This window comes from Erinaceus europaeus, chromosome 13, assembly GCF_950295315.1.
Source record: "Erinaceus europaeus chromosome 13, mEriEur2.1, whole genome shotgun sequence".
Lineage (NCBI taxonomy): Eukaryota > Metazoa > Chordata > Mammalia > Eulipotyphla > Erinaceidae > Erinaceus > Erinaceus europaeus.
This window is the reverse complement of record NC_080174.1, coordinates 82,861,102-82,876,900: the sequence shown is the minus strand read 5'-3', so window position 1 is coordinate 82,876,900 and position 15,799 is coordinate 82,861,102. Positions and strand designations below refer to the sequence as shown.

The 15,799-nt window shown below is 44.0% G+C and overlaps 1 protein-coding gene across 4 annotated transcripts in view; it reads right to left on the bottom strand.

The window, feature by feature from the left end:
- The window catches only part of ALG6 (ALG6 alpha-1,3-glucosyltransferase), a 36,570-nt gene extending 31,420 nt beyond the window's left edge, over nucleotides 1-5,150 (bottom strand). Inside the window, exon 1 of one of the 4 annotated variants that reach the window (XM_060206332.1) lies at nucleotides 5,027-5,150. The gene's annotated coding sequence lies outside the window, so the exon portion shown is untranslated. Of the gene's footprint in view, nucleotides 1-3,571; nucleotides 3,781-4,538; nucleotides 4,679-5,026 lie in introns of those variants that run through there. The other 3 variants (XM_060206333.1, XM_060206334.1, XM_060206331.1) reach the window with 3 other exon arrangements.
- Between the last annotated feature and the right edge of the window lie 10,649 nt (nucleotides 5,151-15,799).

Here is a 15,799-nt window from a genome sequence, read left to right as displayed (position 1 = left end):
CCGGGTGGTGGTTCACCTAGTTGAGCGCACTTGTTACCGCGCTCAAGGAGCCGGGTGCCGGGTTCAAACACCTCCCTCTCACCACCCGCCCCCAGCCCCACACGCGGTCTGCAGTTGTCTCTTTGTTCCCCCCCCCCCCCCCCCCGTCTCCTTTTCCCCTTCTCAAATTCTCTCTGCCCTACCAAATAAAAGAAAAAGATAAAAGTTTTTTTTTTTAAATAACAGTAACAAAACCAAGGAGAAAGTTAGTGAAGAGTAGAGGATTAGTACAAAAGGAAATAATTTTTTTTTGCCCCCAGGGTTATTGCTGAGGCTCATTGCCTGCACTACGAATCCACTGCTCCTGGAGGCCATTTCTTCCCTTTTATTGCCCTTGTTTATCGGTGTTGTAGTTACTATCATTGTTGTTGTTAGATAGGACAGAGAGAAATTAAGAGGGGAGAGCAAGACAGAGATGGCGAGAGAAAGATAGACATTTGCAGACCTGCTTCACCGCCTGTGAAGCGACTCCCGGGGACTCGAACCGGCTCCTTACAAGGGTGCTTGCGTTTTGCACCACGTACACTTAAGCCACTGTGCTATGGCCCGACCCCTCAGAAGGAAAGAATTTTAAGCTCCTTATTCCCTGGTTTGTCAATTATACCTCAAAGGTAACTCTTTAAATGGTACTGCACATATCTAAAGATGTAATGAGAATTTGTCCTCATAAAGGATTATTTCTGAGAGAATTAGCTATTCTAGGGCGCCAGGCAGTGGCACACCTGGTTAAGTGCACAGTGCGCCAGGATCCAAGTTCAAGCCCCTGGTCCCCACCTGCAGGAGGAAAGCTTCATGGCTGGTGAAGAAGTGGAGCTGCAGGTGTCTCTCTCTGTCTCTCTCCCTCTCTCCCTTCCCCATGCCTCTCAATTTCTGTCTCTAGCCAATAATAAATAAATTAAAAAACACTTCTACTTAGAGTCCATTTGCCCACCAGTAAACATATAAGAACACAAAGGTAAAAGGGGTAATTAATCTATAGTACAAAAAGAAAGATTTTGTAATGTATTTAGTTTGAGAAAGCTTTTCACTAATTGCTGTAGTTTGTAATAACCATAGCATATACTTTAAATGCATCCTTAAAATATAATTAATAAATCAATTAAACATTATTCCATCTACTGAGCACACATTTTCTTACTTAAAAAAAAAGTAAGGGATAAGGTCAGAACTAATGAAATCAACACTTCTTCTTCTTCTAGCGTTTGCCAAATCAACACTTCATTCAAGCAGAATAACTCAAAGCATTTAATAAAGCCATATCACAGTATTATTCATTTTTAAGACATTCTCGGTAAGGGAGATACTGTAATTATGTGATTAGATTCTCATGTACTGCAGTTCTGAAGCCCCAGGTTCAGCCCCTCTCCTCACCATAAGCCAGAGCTGAGTAATGCTCTGGTAATAATAATAAAAAACTTAAAAAAAAACAAAAAACAGCAGCCTGGGAGGTGGTGCAGTGGATAGTCTTGGACTTTCAAGCACAAGGTCCTGAATTCAGTCTCTGGCATTGCATATACCAGAGTGATGTTCTGGTTCTCTATTCTCTCAATTATAAGTAAATTAATTTTTAGGGCGGGGGAGACAGCATAATGGTTATGCAAACAGACTCATATGCCTGAGGCTCCAAAGACCTAAGTTCAATACCCCGCACTACCATAAGCAGGAGCTGAACAAATGATACAAATGAATATATATATATTTTTTTAATATTAATTTATTTCCTTTTTGTTGCCCTTTTTCATTGTTGTAGTTATTGATGTCGTCATTGTTGGATAGGACAGAGAGAAATGGAGAGAGGAGGGGATGACAGAGAGGGGGAGAGAAAGACAGACACCTGCAGACCTGCTTCACTGCCTGTTAAACGACTCCCCTGCAGGTGGGGAGCGGGGAGCTCAAACCCCAGAACCTCACGCCCTCGCACTTTGCTCTATGTGCGCTTAAGCCACTGCGCTACTGCCCGACTCCCGAATATATATTTTAAAAAAGATATTTTCTCTCATTAATAACTAAATAAATCTCTCTTTTTTTTTTTTTTTTTTGCCTCCAGGGTTATCACTGGGGCTTAGTTTGGGCACTATGAATCCACTGCTCCTGGCAACCTTTCTTTTTTCCATTTTATTGAATAGGACAGAGAGAAATTGAGATTGGAAGGGGAGACAGAGGGACAGAGGAAGATAGACACCTGCAGACCTGCTTCACTATTTGTGAATGACCCCCCTGAAGGTGGGGAGTGGTGGGGGCTCAAACCGGGATCTTTGCGCTTTATACTATGTGCAGTTAACCAGGTGCGCCACTGCCTGGCCCCCTAATAAATATGTTTTTTTTTAATTTTATTTATTTTTTAATATTTATTTTCCCTTTTTTGCCCTTGTTTTTCATTGTTGTAGCTATTGTTGTTGTTATTGATATCGTCATTGTTAGATAGAACAGAGAGAAATGGAGAGAGGAGGGGAAGACAGAGGGGGAAAGATAGACACCTGCAGACCTGCTTCACCGCTTGTGACGCGACCGCCCTGCAGGTGGGAAGCCAGGGGCTCGAATCCGGATCCTTACACTGGTCCTTGCGCTTTGTGCCACGTGTGCTTAACCCGCTGGGCTACCGCCCGACTCCCTAATAAATCTGTTTTTAAAAATCTGTTCTTGGGGCCAGGCAGTGGCGCACCTAGTTAAGCGCATGCACTACAGTGTGCAAGGGACCCAGGTTCGAGCCCCTGATCCCCACCTGCAGGGGGAAAGCTTCATGAGTGGTGAAGTAGAGCTGCAGGTATCTCTCTGTCTCTCCTATATCTCCCACCCCTTCTCAATTTCTCTCTGTCTCTATCCAATAATAATATATATATATATATATATATATATATATATATGTTCCTGACATTGATTAGTTAGAATATCATTCAAGAGCCAGCAGCATAGCTCACTAGGATAGGATGCTGCTTTGCCACGTGAATAGCCCCAGTTCAAATCCCGCTCCTTACACACTGATGGCAACTACTATAGCTCACTTGGATGGGTGCTGGGGGGGCGGGTGGTGGTGCACTGGGTTAAGTGCACATCCTACCAAGTGCAAGGATCTGGTTCAACCCCCACTCTGTACCTGCAGGGGGGGACGCTTCATAAGTAGTGAAGAAGGTCTGCAGGTGTCTTATCTTTCTCTTTCTCTCTCCTCTCTCAATTTCTCTCTGTCCTATCAAATAAAATAGAAAAAAAAAAAAAAGGAATTGGGTGGTAGCGCAGCAGGTTAAGTGCACCTGGTGTGAAGGCACCAACCGACATAAGGATCCCAGTTCAAGCCCCCCGGCTGCCCACCTGCAGGGGAGTCACTTCACAGGCGGTGAAGCAGGTCTACAGGTGTCTGTCTCTCTCCCCGTCTTCCCCTCCTCTCTCCATTTCTCTCTGTCCTATCCAACAATGATGACATCAATAACTACAATAATAAAAAATCAACAAGGGCAACAAAAGGGAAAATAAATAAATGTAAAAAAAAATAAAAAAGAAAGAAAGAAAGAAAAGAAATCAGGGAAGAGAAGATTACCTTTCAGGAGGAGAAGGGGGTGGTTGGGAGAGGCTCATAGGGAATTCTTCAGAGAAGACCCTGAATATTCTGTTTCTTAATTTGAACAATATTTAAACAGATGACCTTTACCTTATGGAAAATCAACTAGTCACTGCTATTGACACACAGTATTTTTCCTGTATATGTTAAAATATGACTTTTTAAAACATATAAAAGGATATTACATTTGTCCAGGTAAACAGGTTTCCTTTTTTTTTTTAATCACTGGAACTCTGTGCCAGCACTATGACCATTTCTTTTTCTTTCTATTTTATTTAATAGAACAGAGAAATTGAGAGGGGAGGAGAGACAAAGAGGGAGAGAGAAAGATACCCACAGACCTGCTTCACCACTCATGAAGCGTCCCCCCTGCAGGTGGGGAGTGGAGACTGGAACCCGGGTCCTTGCACATGGTGATAGGAGAGCTTGACCTGGTGTACCCCCGCCTGCCCCGGCAAACAAGGTTCCTTCTTGATCATTCCTCTGCTCCCTGCCCTTAAGAACTATGTTGGCAGTAAGCAGGGATTCCTTAAGTTATTTGCTAGATGGAGATCTCGAGCATGTGAGATGTGTGGTTAAGAATGCCACGCGAGGCTCCCTCCACCCCAGAGGCTTCACTGCTCCTGGCTGACTTTTTCAGATAGAGACTAAGACACAGACCACAGCAGGGAAGCTTCCTCCAGTGCCATGGGGGCTGAACCAGGTAAGCTCTCTTGCCAGCTCTTAGATGAGGTTTTTTGGGAGGGTGGAGGTGGCAGGAGACAGCATAATGATTCTGCAAAGAGACTTTCGTGCTGAGGTTCCGAGGTCCCAGTTCAATCCCCAGCACCACCCTGAGCCAACGCTCTAGTAAAATAAAAAATCGATGAAGTCTTGTAAGTGAGGCTTTTAACTGCTTGCTTCTCCTTGGACAGTAAAAGTATTCTGGTGCCCGGTGGTGGCGTACCCGGTTGAGTGCACATGTTCCAATAAGCAAGGACCCGGGTTCGAGCCCCTGGTCCCCACTTGCAGGGGAAAAAAAGGTTTGTGAGGGGCGAAGCAGTATTGCGGGTATTGTCTGTCTCTCTTCTTCCCTCTTGACTTCTGTCTTTATCCAATAAGCAAATAAATACAGAGAAATTAAAATTAATTTTTTTAAAAAAGCCAAGTATTCTAACGCATGCACAACAGGTCGTGAAGGTATCGATGTTTTAGCCTTTGCTTTCAATGCATCTCGACAAAGGGAATGTCAGCGTCCTGCTAATGGGTTCGCATCGGGCACCCTATCCCTAGGGGTGCCGCTCTCCCAGGGGTGCACGGCACGGGGGGTGCCAGGGCCGCTCCGGCCCAGAGGTGCCACCGCCACCAGCCCCTGCCCTCAGCTGCACCCCCACCCCGAGCCGCGAGCTGTTTCCAGCAAAAGAGCGGAGTCCGCGAGCCCCCAGCCCCTCTTACCCCGCCGCCCGCCAAAGGTTGCGATTCGCGCCCGCAGCCGGTCCCACCGAGGCGCCTGCGCGCTCGCCCCCGCGGCGGAGCGCGCTCCCAGTCTTCCGCTCCCACGTGCTCGCGCACCTCCTGCGCGCTCGGCGCGAGAGCGAGCCCGTTGTGCGTGAGGGGCGGGACAGAGCCGCGGAGGGGCGGGGCTAGGCCTGGGAGGCGGGGCCTGGATGGATGGAACCCGAGAACTCGCCCACCCGCCCGGGTTAGGCTTAGGGCTGGTGGAAAGCCCCTTGCTCCTCTTTCCTGGGACCGTGGCCAAGGCCCGGGCGGCTGGATTCCTATCAGGGGTGCGTCCTGGCTCGCTTCGCAGCATGGAAAGCCTTTGGCTAGTCTTCATCACTAGCCATAAGGTCTCCTTCGGGACCTCAGCTCTAAAAAAAAAAATTTTTTTTTCTTTTAGCAGAGCACTGTTCAACTCGGTGGTGCTGAGGTTTGAACCTAGGACCTTCCATTGGTGCCTCAGGTATGAAAGTCTTTTTGAACAACCATTGTGTGTCCCCAGCCCTCCTGCTTCATTCACTTTCTTTTTATTTATTTGTTTTTTATTTATTTTTTATTTCTTTATTGGGGGATTAATGTTTTACAGTCGCCAGTAAATACAATAGTTTGTACATGCATAACATTTCTCAGTTTTCCACACAACAATACAACCCCCACTAGGTCCTCTGCCATCCCATTCTAGGACCTGAACTCCCCACCACCACTCACCCCAGTCTTTTACTTTGGTGCAACACACCAACTCCAGTCAAAGTTCTGCTGAGTGTTTTCTCTTCTGATCTTGTTTTTCGACTTCTGCCTACATTCACTTTCTTTGAGCTACATGAAGTATAAAGACTGGGAAGCCACTTCAAGGAACAGACGTCATGGAGCACCCAAAACCTTTTTGAGATCCTGTGGCTCATGCCCATGGCTCCGCTGTAACGAAATCCCCATCATGCAGCTGGAGTCACCTCTTCCTAAACTTACCCAGAATAGCTACATGTCTCTCCTTTGTTCAGACAACGCTTTCACACACACACTTTCTTGTCCGTGCTACTGCATATAAGGCAATGCGTCCAATTCACAATTCGAGCCAGCAGATAACTGGCTATGGCTTTATACTAATTGTGTTGTGGCCCCGAGGTTACTTAGTGGGTAAAGGGTTGTTTGAACCCACAAGCATTAAGCCCTGAGTTTGATTCCCTGCATGGCACATACCCAAATGACATTCTGATTCTCTTTCTCATAAATTAAAAAAAAAAGTCACATAATAAGTAAAGCTAAACAATCTTCTGGAATTTACCTTCTTTACCTGTGAAATGAATAGAAATAGGTAAACTTCCAGATTCTAACTTTTTTTTTTTTTTTTTTTTTTTTTGCCACAACACAAAGACTTGAAGGAAAAAGCTTTATGGTCAAGCCATTGCTCTAAAGGGATTTTAATTCAAATTGGAAAGGTATTTTGTGAATGAAAGGATGAAAAGCAATAAGAGGGAGGACACGCTAAATACTAGATTGTTGGTATAGATATTAGAGACTATAGGAGTTCAGAGTAAAAGTTTCTTTAAAAAAAAAAAGTCGGGAGCCAGGCGGTAGAGCAATAGTTTAAGCACACATGACGCAAGGACCAGAGCTAGGATCCCGGTTCGAGCCCCCAGCTCCCCACTAGCAGGAGGTTAACTTCACAGGTGGTGAAGCAGGTCTGCAGGTGTCTATCTTTCTCTCCCCCTCTGTCTTCTCCTCCTCTCTCAATTTCTCTCTGTTCTATCCAACAACAACAACAACAATGATAAACAACAAGGGCAACAAAAAGGGAAAAAATAGCCTCCAGGAGCAATGGATTCGTAGTGCAGACACCAAGCCCCAGTGATAACCCTGGAGGCAAATAAATACATATAAATAAATAAATAAATAAATAAATAAATAAATAAATAGTAAAAAAAAACTATCAGAAAGGAAGTCTGGCGGTAGCGCAGCGGATTAAGCACACGTAGCGCAAAGTGCAAGGGCTGGGGTAAGTAACCCGGTTCGAGCCCCCAGCTCCCCACCTGCAGGGGAGTCGCTTCACAAGCGGTGAAGCAGGTCTGCAGGTGTCTGTCTTTCTCTCCCCCTCTCTGTCTTCCCCTCCTCTTTCCATTTCTCTCTGTCCTATCCAACAACAATGACATCAGTAACAACAATAATAACTACAATAAAAATAACAAGGGCAACAAAAGGGAATAAAAATATTTTAAAATTTTTTTAAGAAAAGTGAAACAAGGAGAGGGAAAAATAAAGGATGGTTTCCAAAGTTTCATGTCTGATTTACTGAAAGAACTACAAGATCTAAGTAGCACTGAGGAAAAGCTGTCTGGGAGGAAAACATCATGCACTGAATTGCAGGTGGCAGTAAAACAACAAAGTAGTCATGTTAAGGTTCAAGTAACACTTAGAAATAGGAGTCCAGAAAAGTTGGAGCTGAAGCTAAGGCAGGAGGTGGTGCAGTGGGTAAAGTGTGGGACTCATAAGCCTGAGGTCCTGAGTTGGATTCCCAGTGTTACATGTGCCCGAGTGTTACTTTGATTCTTCTCTTTTCCTCCTATTATTCTTGATAGGACAGAGAGAAAATGATAAGGGAGGGGAGACAGAGAGGGAGAGAGAAAGATAAACACCTGTAGACTTGCTTCACCACTTGTGAAGCTTCCCCCAGCAGGTGGGGAGCTAGGGCTTGAACCCAAGTCCATGTTCTTTGTAATGTCTGCACTTAGGGAAGGGGTAAATAGCACAATGATTATGCAAACAGACTCTCAAGCCTGAGGCTCTTTGAAGTCCCAGGTTCAATCCCCCGTACCACCATAAACCAGAGCTGAGCAGTGCTCTGGTAAAAAATAAAATAAAGTAAAATAAAATAAATGAAAACATCTGCATTTAACTATGTGTGCCACCACCTGGCCCTCTGTTTCTGTTTGAAAGGTTGTCATGCTGGAATGGTTAACACCATGTGGTGACCAAACTAAGTAAATAAATAAGCCGAAGAGTGTGGTCTTTTTAAAAATTTTTATTTACTTATTTATTTATTGCCTCCAGGGTTATTGCTGGTGCTCAGTGTCTGCACTACAAATCCACTGCTCCTGGAGGCCAGAGTGTGGTCTTAAAGTCCCATTTGGAAGTTTCTTTCTTTTTTAAAAAAAATATTTATTTCCGGGAGTCGGGCGGTGGCGCAGTGGGTTAAGCGCACGTGGCGCAAAGCGCAGGGACCGGCATAAGGATCCCGGTTCGAGCCCCCGGCTCCCCACCTGCAGGGGAGTCGCTTCACAGGCGGTGAAGCAGGTCTGCAGGTGTCTATCTTTCTCTCCCCTCTCTCTCTGTCTTCCCCTCCTCTCTCCATTTCTCTCTGTCCTATCCAACAACAAAGCAACGTCAACAATGGCAATAATAACCGCAATGAGGCTGCAACAACTAGGGCAACAGAAAGGGGGAAAAATGGCCTCCAGGAGCGGTGGATTCATGGTGCAGGCACCGAGCCCAGCAATAACCCTGGAGGGAAAAAAATATATATATTTCCTTTTGTTGCCCTGGTTGTAGTTGTTATTATTGTTGTTCTTGATGTCGTCATTGTTGGATAGGACAGAGAGAAATGGAGAGAGGAGGGGAAGACAGAGAGGGGGAGAGAAAGACAGACACCTGCAGACCTGCTTCACCGCCTGTGTAGCGATGCCCCTGCAGGTGGGGAGCCGGGGGCTCGAACAGGGATCCTGGCGCTGGTTCTTGCACTTCGTGGCATGTGCGCTTAACCTGCTGCGCCACTGCCCGACTCCCTGGAAGTTTCTTCCTAAAGGAACCGGGGATTCTCAGAGATTTGCAGACTTTGGAAAGAACTACAAAAAATAAATCTGAGACCTTTTTTTATATCGGATATCAAGAAAACTGTCATAAACTACAGAAACCAGATAGAAGAGATTCCCACTGACTACAGTTGGTACACGTAGAGTACCTGTAAACATAATAACCACAGCATCAACCGTGAACTGTCACTCGCATTCTATATGTACGTTCATTAGAATGAAAAAGAGAGAGAGGGGAGTCGGGCTGTAGCGCAGCGGGTTAAGCGCAGGTGGCGCAAAGCACAAGGACTGGCATAAGGATCCCGGTTCGAACCCCGGCTCCCCACCTGCTGGGGCTTCGTTTCACAAGCTGTGAAGTAGGTCTGCAGGTGTCTGTCTTTCTCTCCCCTTTCTCTCTGTCTTCCCCTCCTCTCTCCATTTCTCTCTGTCCTATCCAACAACGACAACAACAATAATAACTACAACAATAAAACAACAAGGGCAACAAAAGGGAATAAATAAATAAAATAAATATTTTTTAAAAAGAGTAAACTATAAGTCGAGAGCTGAAGAAAAAATTTTAAAAAAAAAGAAAAAGAGAGAGAAGAAAAAAGAGGTTAAAGAATAGGGAAGCTATCAGGGGAGGGGATGGGATACGGAGTTCTGGTGGTGGGAATTGTGCGAAGTTGTACCCCTCTTATCCTATGGTTTTGTCAATGTTTCCTTTTTAGAAATAAAAAATTTTTTAAAAAAAGAATAGAGAAAAGAAAAGAAAGGAAAGATGGAAGGAAGGAGAAAGAGAAAAAAAGAAGGAAAAGGAAGAGTTAATACTGGAAAAGCTAGCAAACTATATGAAAACTGATAAATAAAAAGAATCAAGCAATTATTCTGCCTTCATTACATAAAATATTCAGTTAGGTAATGCAATAATTGATACAGAAAAGGACCTCTTTATAATACATTTCAACTACCCTGCCCACCCCTCTCTTCTACCTATATATTCTCCTTCCTTTCCTTTCCTGTCACTCCTTTATAACACAGAGAGAGAGAGGGAGAGGGAGAGGGAGAGGGAGAGGGAGAGGGAGAGGGAGAGGGAGAGGGGGAGAGGGGAGGAAAGGAGGGGGAGAGGGAGAGGGGGGAGAGGAGGGGGAGAGGGAGGGGGAGAGGGGGGAGGGAGAGGGAGTTTTTCTTGATTCAAACTGTCAAATAACATCATAGATGAGGACAATTAATTGCCTTTGGGGGATCCAGAATCTGACCTTATATTTGAATAGGACCATAGTGGAGTCAACCTAGACTGTAGTTATTTACTGTGAATAAAATGGGTTGTGTGTGTGTGTGTAATACGCAGCTCTCAAGAATCAAGCATACTTCTTCCACAAGCCTGAATTAATTTTATTTACTTATCTATCAATTTATCGTTCCTTAAAATTAATCTGTCGGATGCAGAGGGGATCATGATTTACAAGGCAATTGTCACATGAGCACAACCCCTCCCCTCCCAGAACAATCATTTTATGGGGAAAAAATGGTGTGCAGGACAGTTGTAGATATAATGTCTTTTTAAAATTTTTTTATTACCTTTATTTATTTATTGGATAGAGTTAGCCAGAAATCAAGAGGCAGGGGGTGATCAAGAGGGAGAGAGACAGAGAGATACCTACAACACTGCTTTATCACTTGCAAAGCTTTCCCCCTTCAGGTGGGGACTGGGGGCTCAAACCTAGGTCTTTGCGCAGTTCTTCTTCTTCTAGCGTTTGCCCTTCTTCCGTAGCCAGTCAACAGCGTCAGGTTGAGCCTGATGTAAAGTTTCGAGACCTCCTTTGAATCTGGAGAGGTGGCAGTCGTTGACTATGTGGCTCATAGTCTGTCTGTAGCTGCAGGGGCAGTTCGGGTTGTCTCTGGCTCCCCAGCGATGGAACATAGCGGCGCACTGGCCATGGCCTGTTCGATAGCGATTGAGGATTGTAATATATGCACTCAACTAGGTGACCCACCCGGTCTCCAAAGGTATAATTTCTTAGCTCCGCATGATAAGTTATTTACACGCCACTTCCACTACCCACTTAAATCCCCTCTACTGAGTCTCCAGTAACCCCTTTCCCCTCTTCCATCAAGCAGTTTCCTACCTTCCTAGAATAGGAATCTGCACCACACCCTCCACAAACTGAAGTCTTCTTCCACTGTCCGCACGGCATCATCTAGGCCCTCAGAGTCCCCTTAGTCTCCAGCTCCTTTGAGTCTTTGAGCCTGTTCCAGTGAACTGCAGCTACTCCCAGTTTGACCTAGCATTTCCTTCTCTCTTTTGCTTTAAAGAGAGACAAAGCGGGATAGAGATGGAGAGAGAGCTTAGCTCTGTTCTACCATGTCCGGAGCCCCCTGTGATGTGTGACTTGAACCTAGGGCTTTATGCTGGGCTAGACATGCCCCCAATGAAACAGTTATTTCTCAGCTCTAGTCTCATTATTGTTTCAGTGAAACTAATCAAGTCAATGTATAATAATTTATGGGTAAAGTATTGCCACTTACTCAATGACTTGTTACTGAATACATATTAAGGAGTTTACTACAGGACAGTAATATCCATTCTCCAACAGATTACACTTTTCTATTACTTTCAGTATCAATTTTGGGGTATCACTTGGCATTATTTTTTTTATTTCTTTAATATTTATTTATTTATTCCCTTTTGTTGCCCTTGTTTTATTGTTGTAGTTATTATTGTTGTAGTTGTTGGATAGAACAGAAAGAAATGGAGAGAGGAGGGGAAGACAGAGAGGGGGAGAGAAAGATAGACACCTGCAGACCCGCTTCATCACCTGTGAAGTGACTCCTCTGCAGGTGGAAAGCCAGGGACTCGAACCGGGATCCATATGTTGGGCCTTGCACTTTGCGCCACCTGCCCTTAACCTGATGCGCTACTGCCCACCCAACTCCCTTAGAATTATTTTTATACAAATGGAAAATTTTCAAAGGTATGTATGTACATACCTATGTATATAATTATTTATAGTCCATTGATATGGGCTGTAACAGAAATAATGCATGTCCCTGTCATGTAGCACAAATTATTCAGAATGTAGGAAAAATCGCCAGCACTGTGATTCCATTGCTCCTGGCGGCCATTTCCCCCTCCCCCCCCTTTTTTTTTTGTATAGGCCAGAGAGAAATTGAGAGAGGACGGGAAGAGATAGAGGGGGAAAGAAAGGCACTTGCAGACCTGCTTCACCGTTTGTGAAGAGACCCCCCTGCAGTTGGGGGAGCCGGGGGCTCGAACCAGGATCCTTATGCCGGTCCTGGCGCTTCTGCATGCACTTCACTCCCGGCACCATGGCTCGGCCCCCTTTTTGTGTATTTATTATAGGGAGATGTAAATGAGGCAAAAGGAATAAATCTATAAAGGCCCACAGACATAATTTGATGTGGGAGTCTAAATTTTATAAAATCATAGATTTTAGAACTCTGTTTTTAAAAGTTATTTAAAATATAGAATGGCGCTTATATCTTTATAGATTAAAACAGAAAGAGCACTGTAATATGGCAGTATAATGTGTTCACTGGTTCATGGTCCCCAAACCTCCAAGGGATGTCACAAATCGACATCTCTCTCAGCCTAGGATTTCGAATTTAAATTTATGATACGCAATATATCCCAGCTCAACACATTTTGGAGAATTATAAACATGTATAATTTCCAGTAATGAGTAACACTGTCGGGTCCGTGTTTAAGTGGATTTGTGAAGCCAGCGTGATGACGCAAATGCTACTTTATGACTTTATCTCAGGCATCTTTCACAACTGAGTGGATTGTCACACTCTATTATTTGGCACACAGATCCACTGGCAAAGCTATCATAGTACTCATCTAAAGTGGTCTTAAAAATGAAAATTTGGGCGAAATATAAAGGAGGCAAAACCTGCCAGTAAGAACTATTCAAACCAAAAATCTTCCCTGAGGAAGATGATAAGGATTCCATTGTAAAATCTTGCAAATCAAGATGGTAGGAGTTTCCAACTTGTAAAATTCACAGTAAATAAATCAAGACATAAATCAGATTTTTTTATTAGTGATTTAATGCTGACTTATAGATTTGTGAGTTAACAGGAGCATAATTCCACACTTTTCCCACCACCAGAGTTCTGCGTCCCCACTCCCTCCATTGGAAACGGAGAGGTTCTCCCAAGGTCAAAGATATGGGTTGACTATTATTGCTTTATATGTGTGTGAGTGTGTGTGTCTAATTTTTTCTATAGTCCTGCCTTCCCTTCCATTCTTTTCTTAAATTTTTTTAATATTTGTATTGGATAAAGATAGTCAGAAATCGGGAGGGAAAGGGGAGTTAGAGAGGAAGAGTAACAGAGAGACAGAGAGACAGACACCTGCAGCACTGCTTCACCACTCTCAAAGCTTTCCTCCTGCAGGTGGGGACTGGGAGCTGGAACCTGGGTCCTTGTTTACTGTAATATGTGTGCTCAACCAGGTGCGCCATCACCTGACCCTTCACTCTCATACTAAACAACACCTACACCTGTTGCTACTTCCAAATATCCTCCCTTTTTCCCTCTTCTCTGAGTCTAAGGGTCCTGCTGGATTGGAGCTCAGAGCCTCCTGGTTACCTTCCCTTAACATAGCCCCTGGGGGGGGGGTATGGACCAGAATTCTTTTGAGGGTGCAGAAGGCTGGAACTCTGGCTTCTGTAATTGCTTCTCTGTTAAAATGGGCATTGGCAGGTCAATCCATATGCCCAGCTTGTTTCTATTAAAGTCAGGTTTTTAAATTACTTTTTTTTTACGTATACCAAAGAAGGATCATACAAGAAATAGGGTAAAGTCACAAAATAAAGTTTTTATTTGCCATGATGTTTTTATTTGAAAAGCTCACCATCATTTTTAAAAAAAATCTTTATTTATAAAATGTAAATATTGGAGGGAGTTGGGCTGTAGCGCAGCAGGTTAAGTGCAGCAGGTTAAGCACACATGGTGCAAAGCACAAGGACCGGCGTAAGGATCCCGGTTCGAGCCCCTGGCTCCCCACCTACAGGGGAGTCGCTTCACAGGTGGTGAAGCAGGTCTGCAGGTGTCTGTCTTTTTCTCCCCCTCTCTATCTTCCCTTCCTCTCTCCATTTCTCTCTGTCCTATCCAACAACATCAATAATAACTACAATAATAAAACAAGGACAACAAAAGGAAATAAATAAAGAAAAAATAAAAAAATGGAAATATTGACAAGACTATAGGGTAGGGAGGGTACAGTTCTGTTGGTATGCTTCTAAAAACCCCTTCTGTTTCATTTGGTTTAATCCCCCCTGCTTAACACTGCATTCTATTTACATAACTACTATATTCTATTTACATAATCACTGCTGCGGTCTATTTACATAAATCACTTTTACATTTACATAAAGCACCACCCTCCCTCCAGGGCATTGGTGGTTCAGTGGTAGAATTCTTGCCTGCTCCGCCCCCTCTCCTTGTCATACCCTGATTTTCACCAGTCACTTTTCTCTCCACCCTCTCTGTGTCACATCCTGTTCCCACCCTACTGGGCTAGTATATTTATAAGGACAAGATTGTTTGTAGTTTTTAGTTTAGCTTAGCTTGGTATAGATTGCGCTGAGCCCTGCATGAATAAAGAGATACTGTGTACAACCCAGCCATGAGTCCCGGGTCGTCTGTCACCCGCCCGTGAAGCCAGCCCAGCAAAAACAACACAGTTCCACACAATTCTCACCACCAGAACTCTGTATCTAATTCCCTTCCTTGATAACTTCCCTATTCTTTATCCCTCTGGGAGTATGGACCCAGGATCATTGTGGAATACAGAAGGTGAAAGGTCTGGCTTCTGTAATTGCTTCCCCACTGAACATGGGTATTGGCAGGTTGATCCATACTCCCAGCCTGCCTCTCTCTTTTCCTAGTGGGGCAGGGCTCTGGGGAGGTGAGGCTCCAGGACACATTGGTGGAGTCCTCTGCTCAGGGAAGTCTGGTTGGCATCATGATAGCGTCTGGAACCTGGTGGTTAAAAAAGAGTTAACATCAACAAGGGCAACAAAAGGGAATAAATAATAAAATATAAAAAAATTAAAATATCATTAAAAAAAAGATTTAACATATAGGAGGAGTCTGGCAGTAGCACAGCGAGAAGCACAAGGACCAGCCGGGTTCTCCACCTCCAGGGGAGTCGCTTCACAGGTCTGCAGGTGTCTGTCTTTCTCCCCCCCTCCCTGTCTTCCCCTCCTCTCTCCATTTCTCTCTGTCCTAACAACAACATCAATAACAACAACAATAATAACTACAACAATAAAAAACAAGGGCAACAAAAAGGAATAAATAGATAAATATTTTATAAGTCATCTTTTAAATATTACAGAGGGATTGGGGTTTGGTTTTAATGAAGAAAGAGAGAACAGATACTTTCAAAATGAACATTTTGCCTCTAGGAACATGAATTTAAAAATCTGAGCTTCCTGGGTGGTGGCACAATGGATAAAATATTGGACTCTCAAGAAAGACGTCCTGAATTTGATCCCAGCATCAGATATGACAAAGCAATGCTCTGGTTCTCTCTCGTAAATAAATAAACGTTTTAAAAAATATGAAATAACATATCTGCCTAATAGTGATATATATATACACACACATATATCCTGAATTAGTCTCATAACCTGAAGGAAAGAACATAGGTGCTTTGATAATATGAATAAAAACTGTTGTTTTCGCCGGGCTAGGTTGTTTTCACCGGGCTGGCTTCACGGGTGGGTAACAGACGACCAGGGACTCATGGTTGAGCTGTAGGCAGTATCTTTATTCATGCACGACGCAGCACAATCTAAGATGAGCTATGCTAAACTCAAGTACCCTAAAACTCACAATGCTGTCTTTATATATACTTGCCAAGTAGGGTGGAAACAGGATGTGACATAGAGAGGGTGGAGAGAAAAGTGAC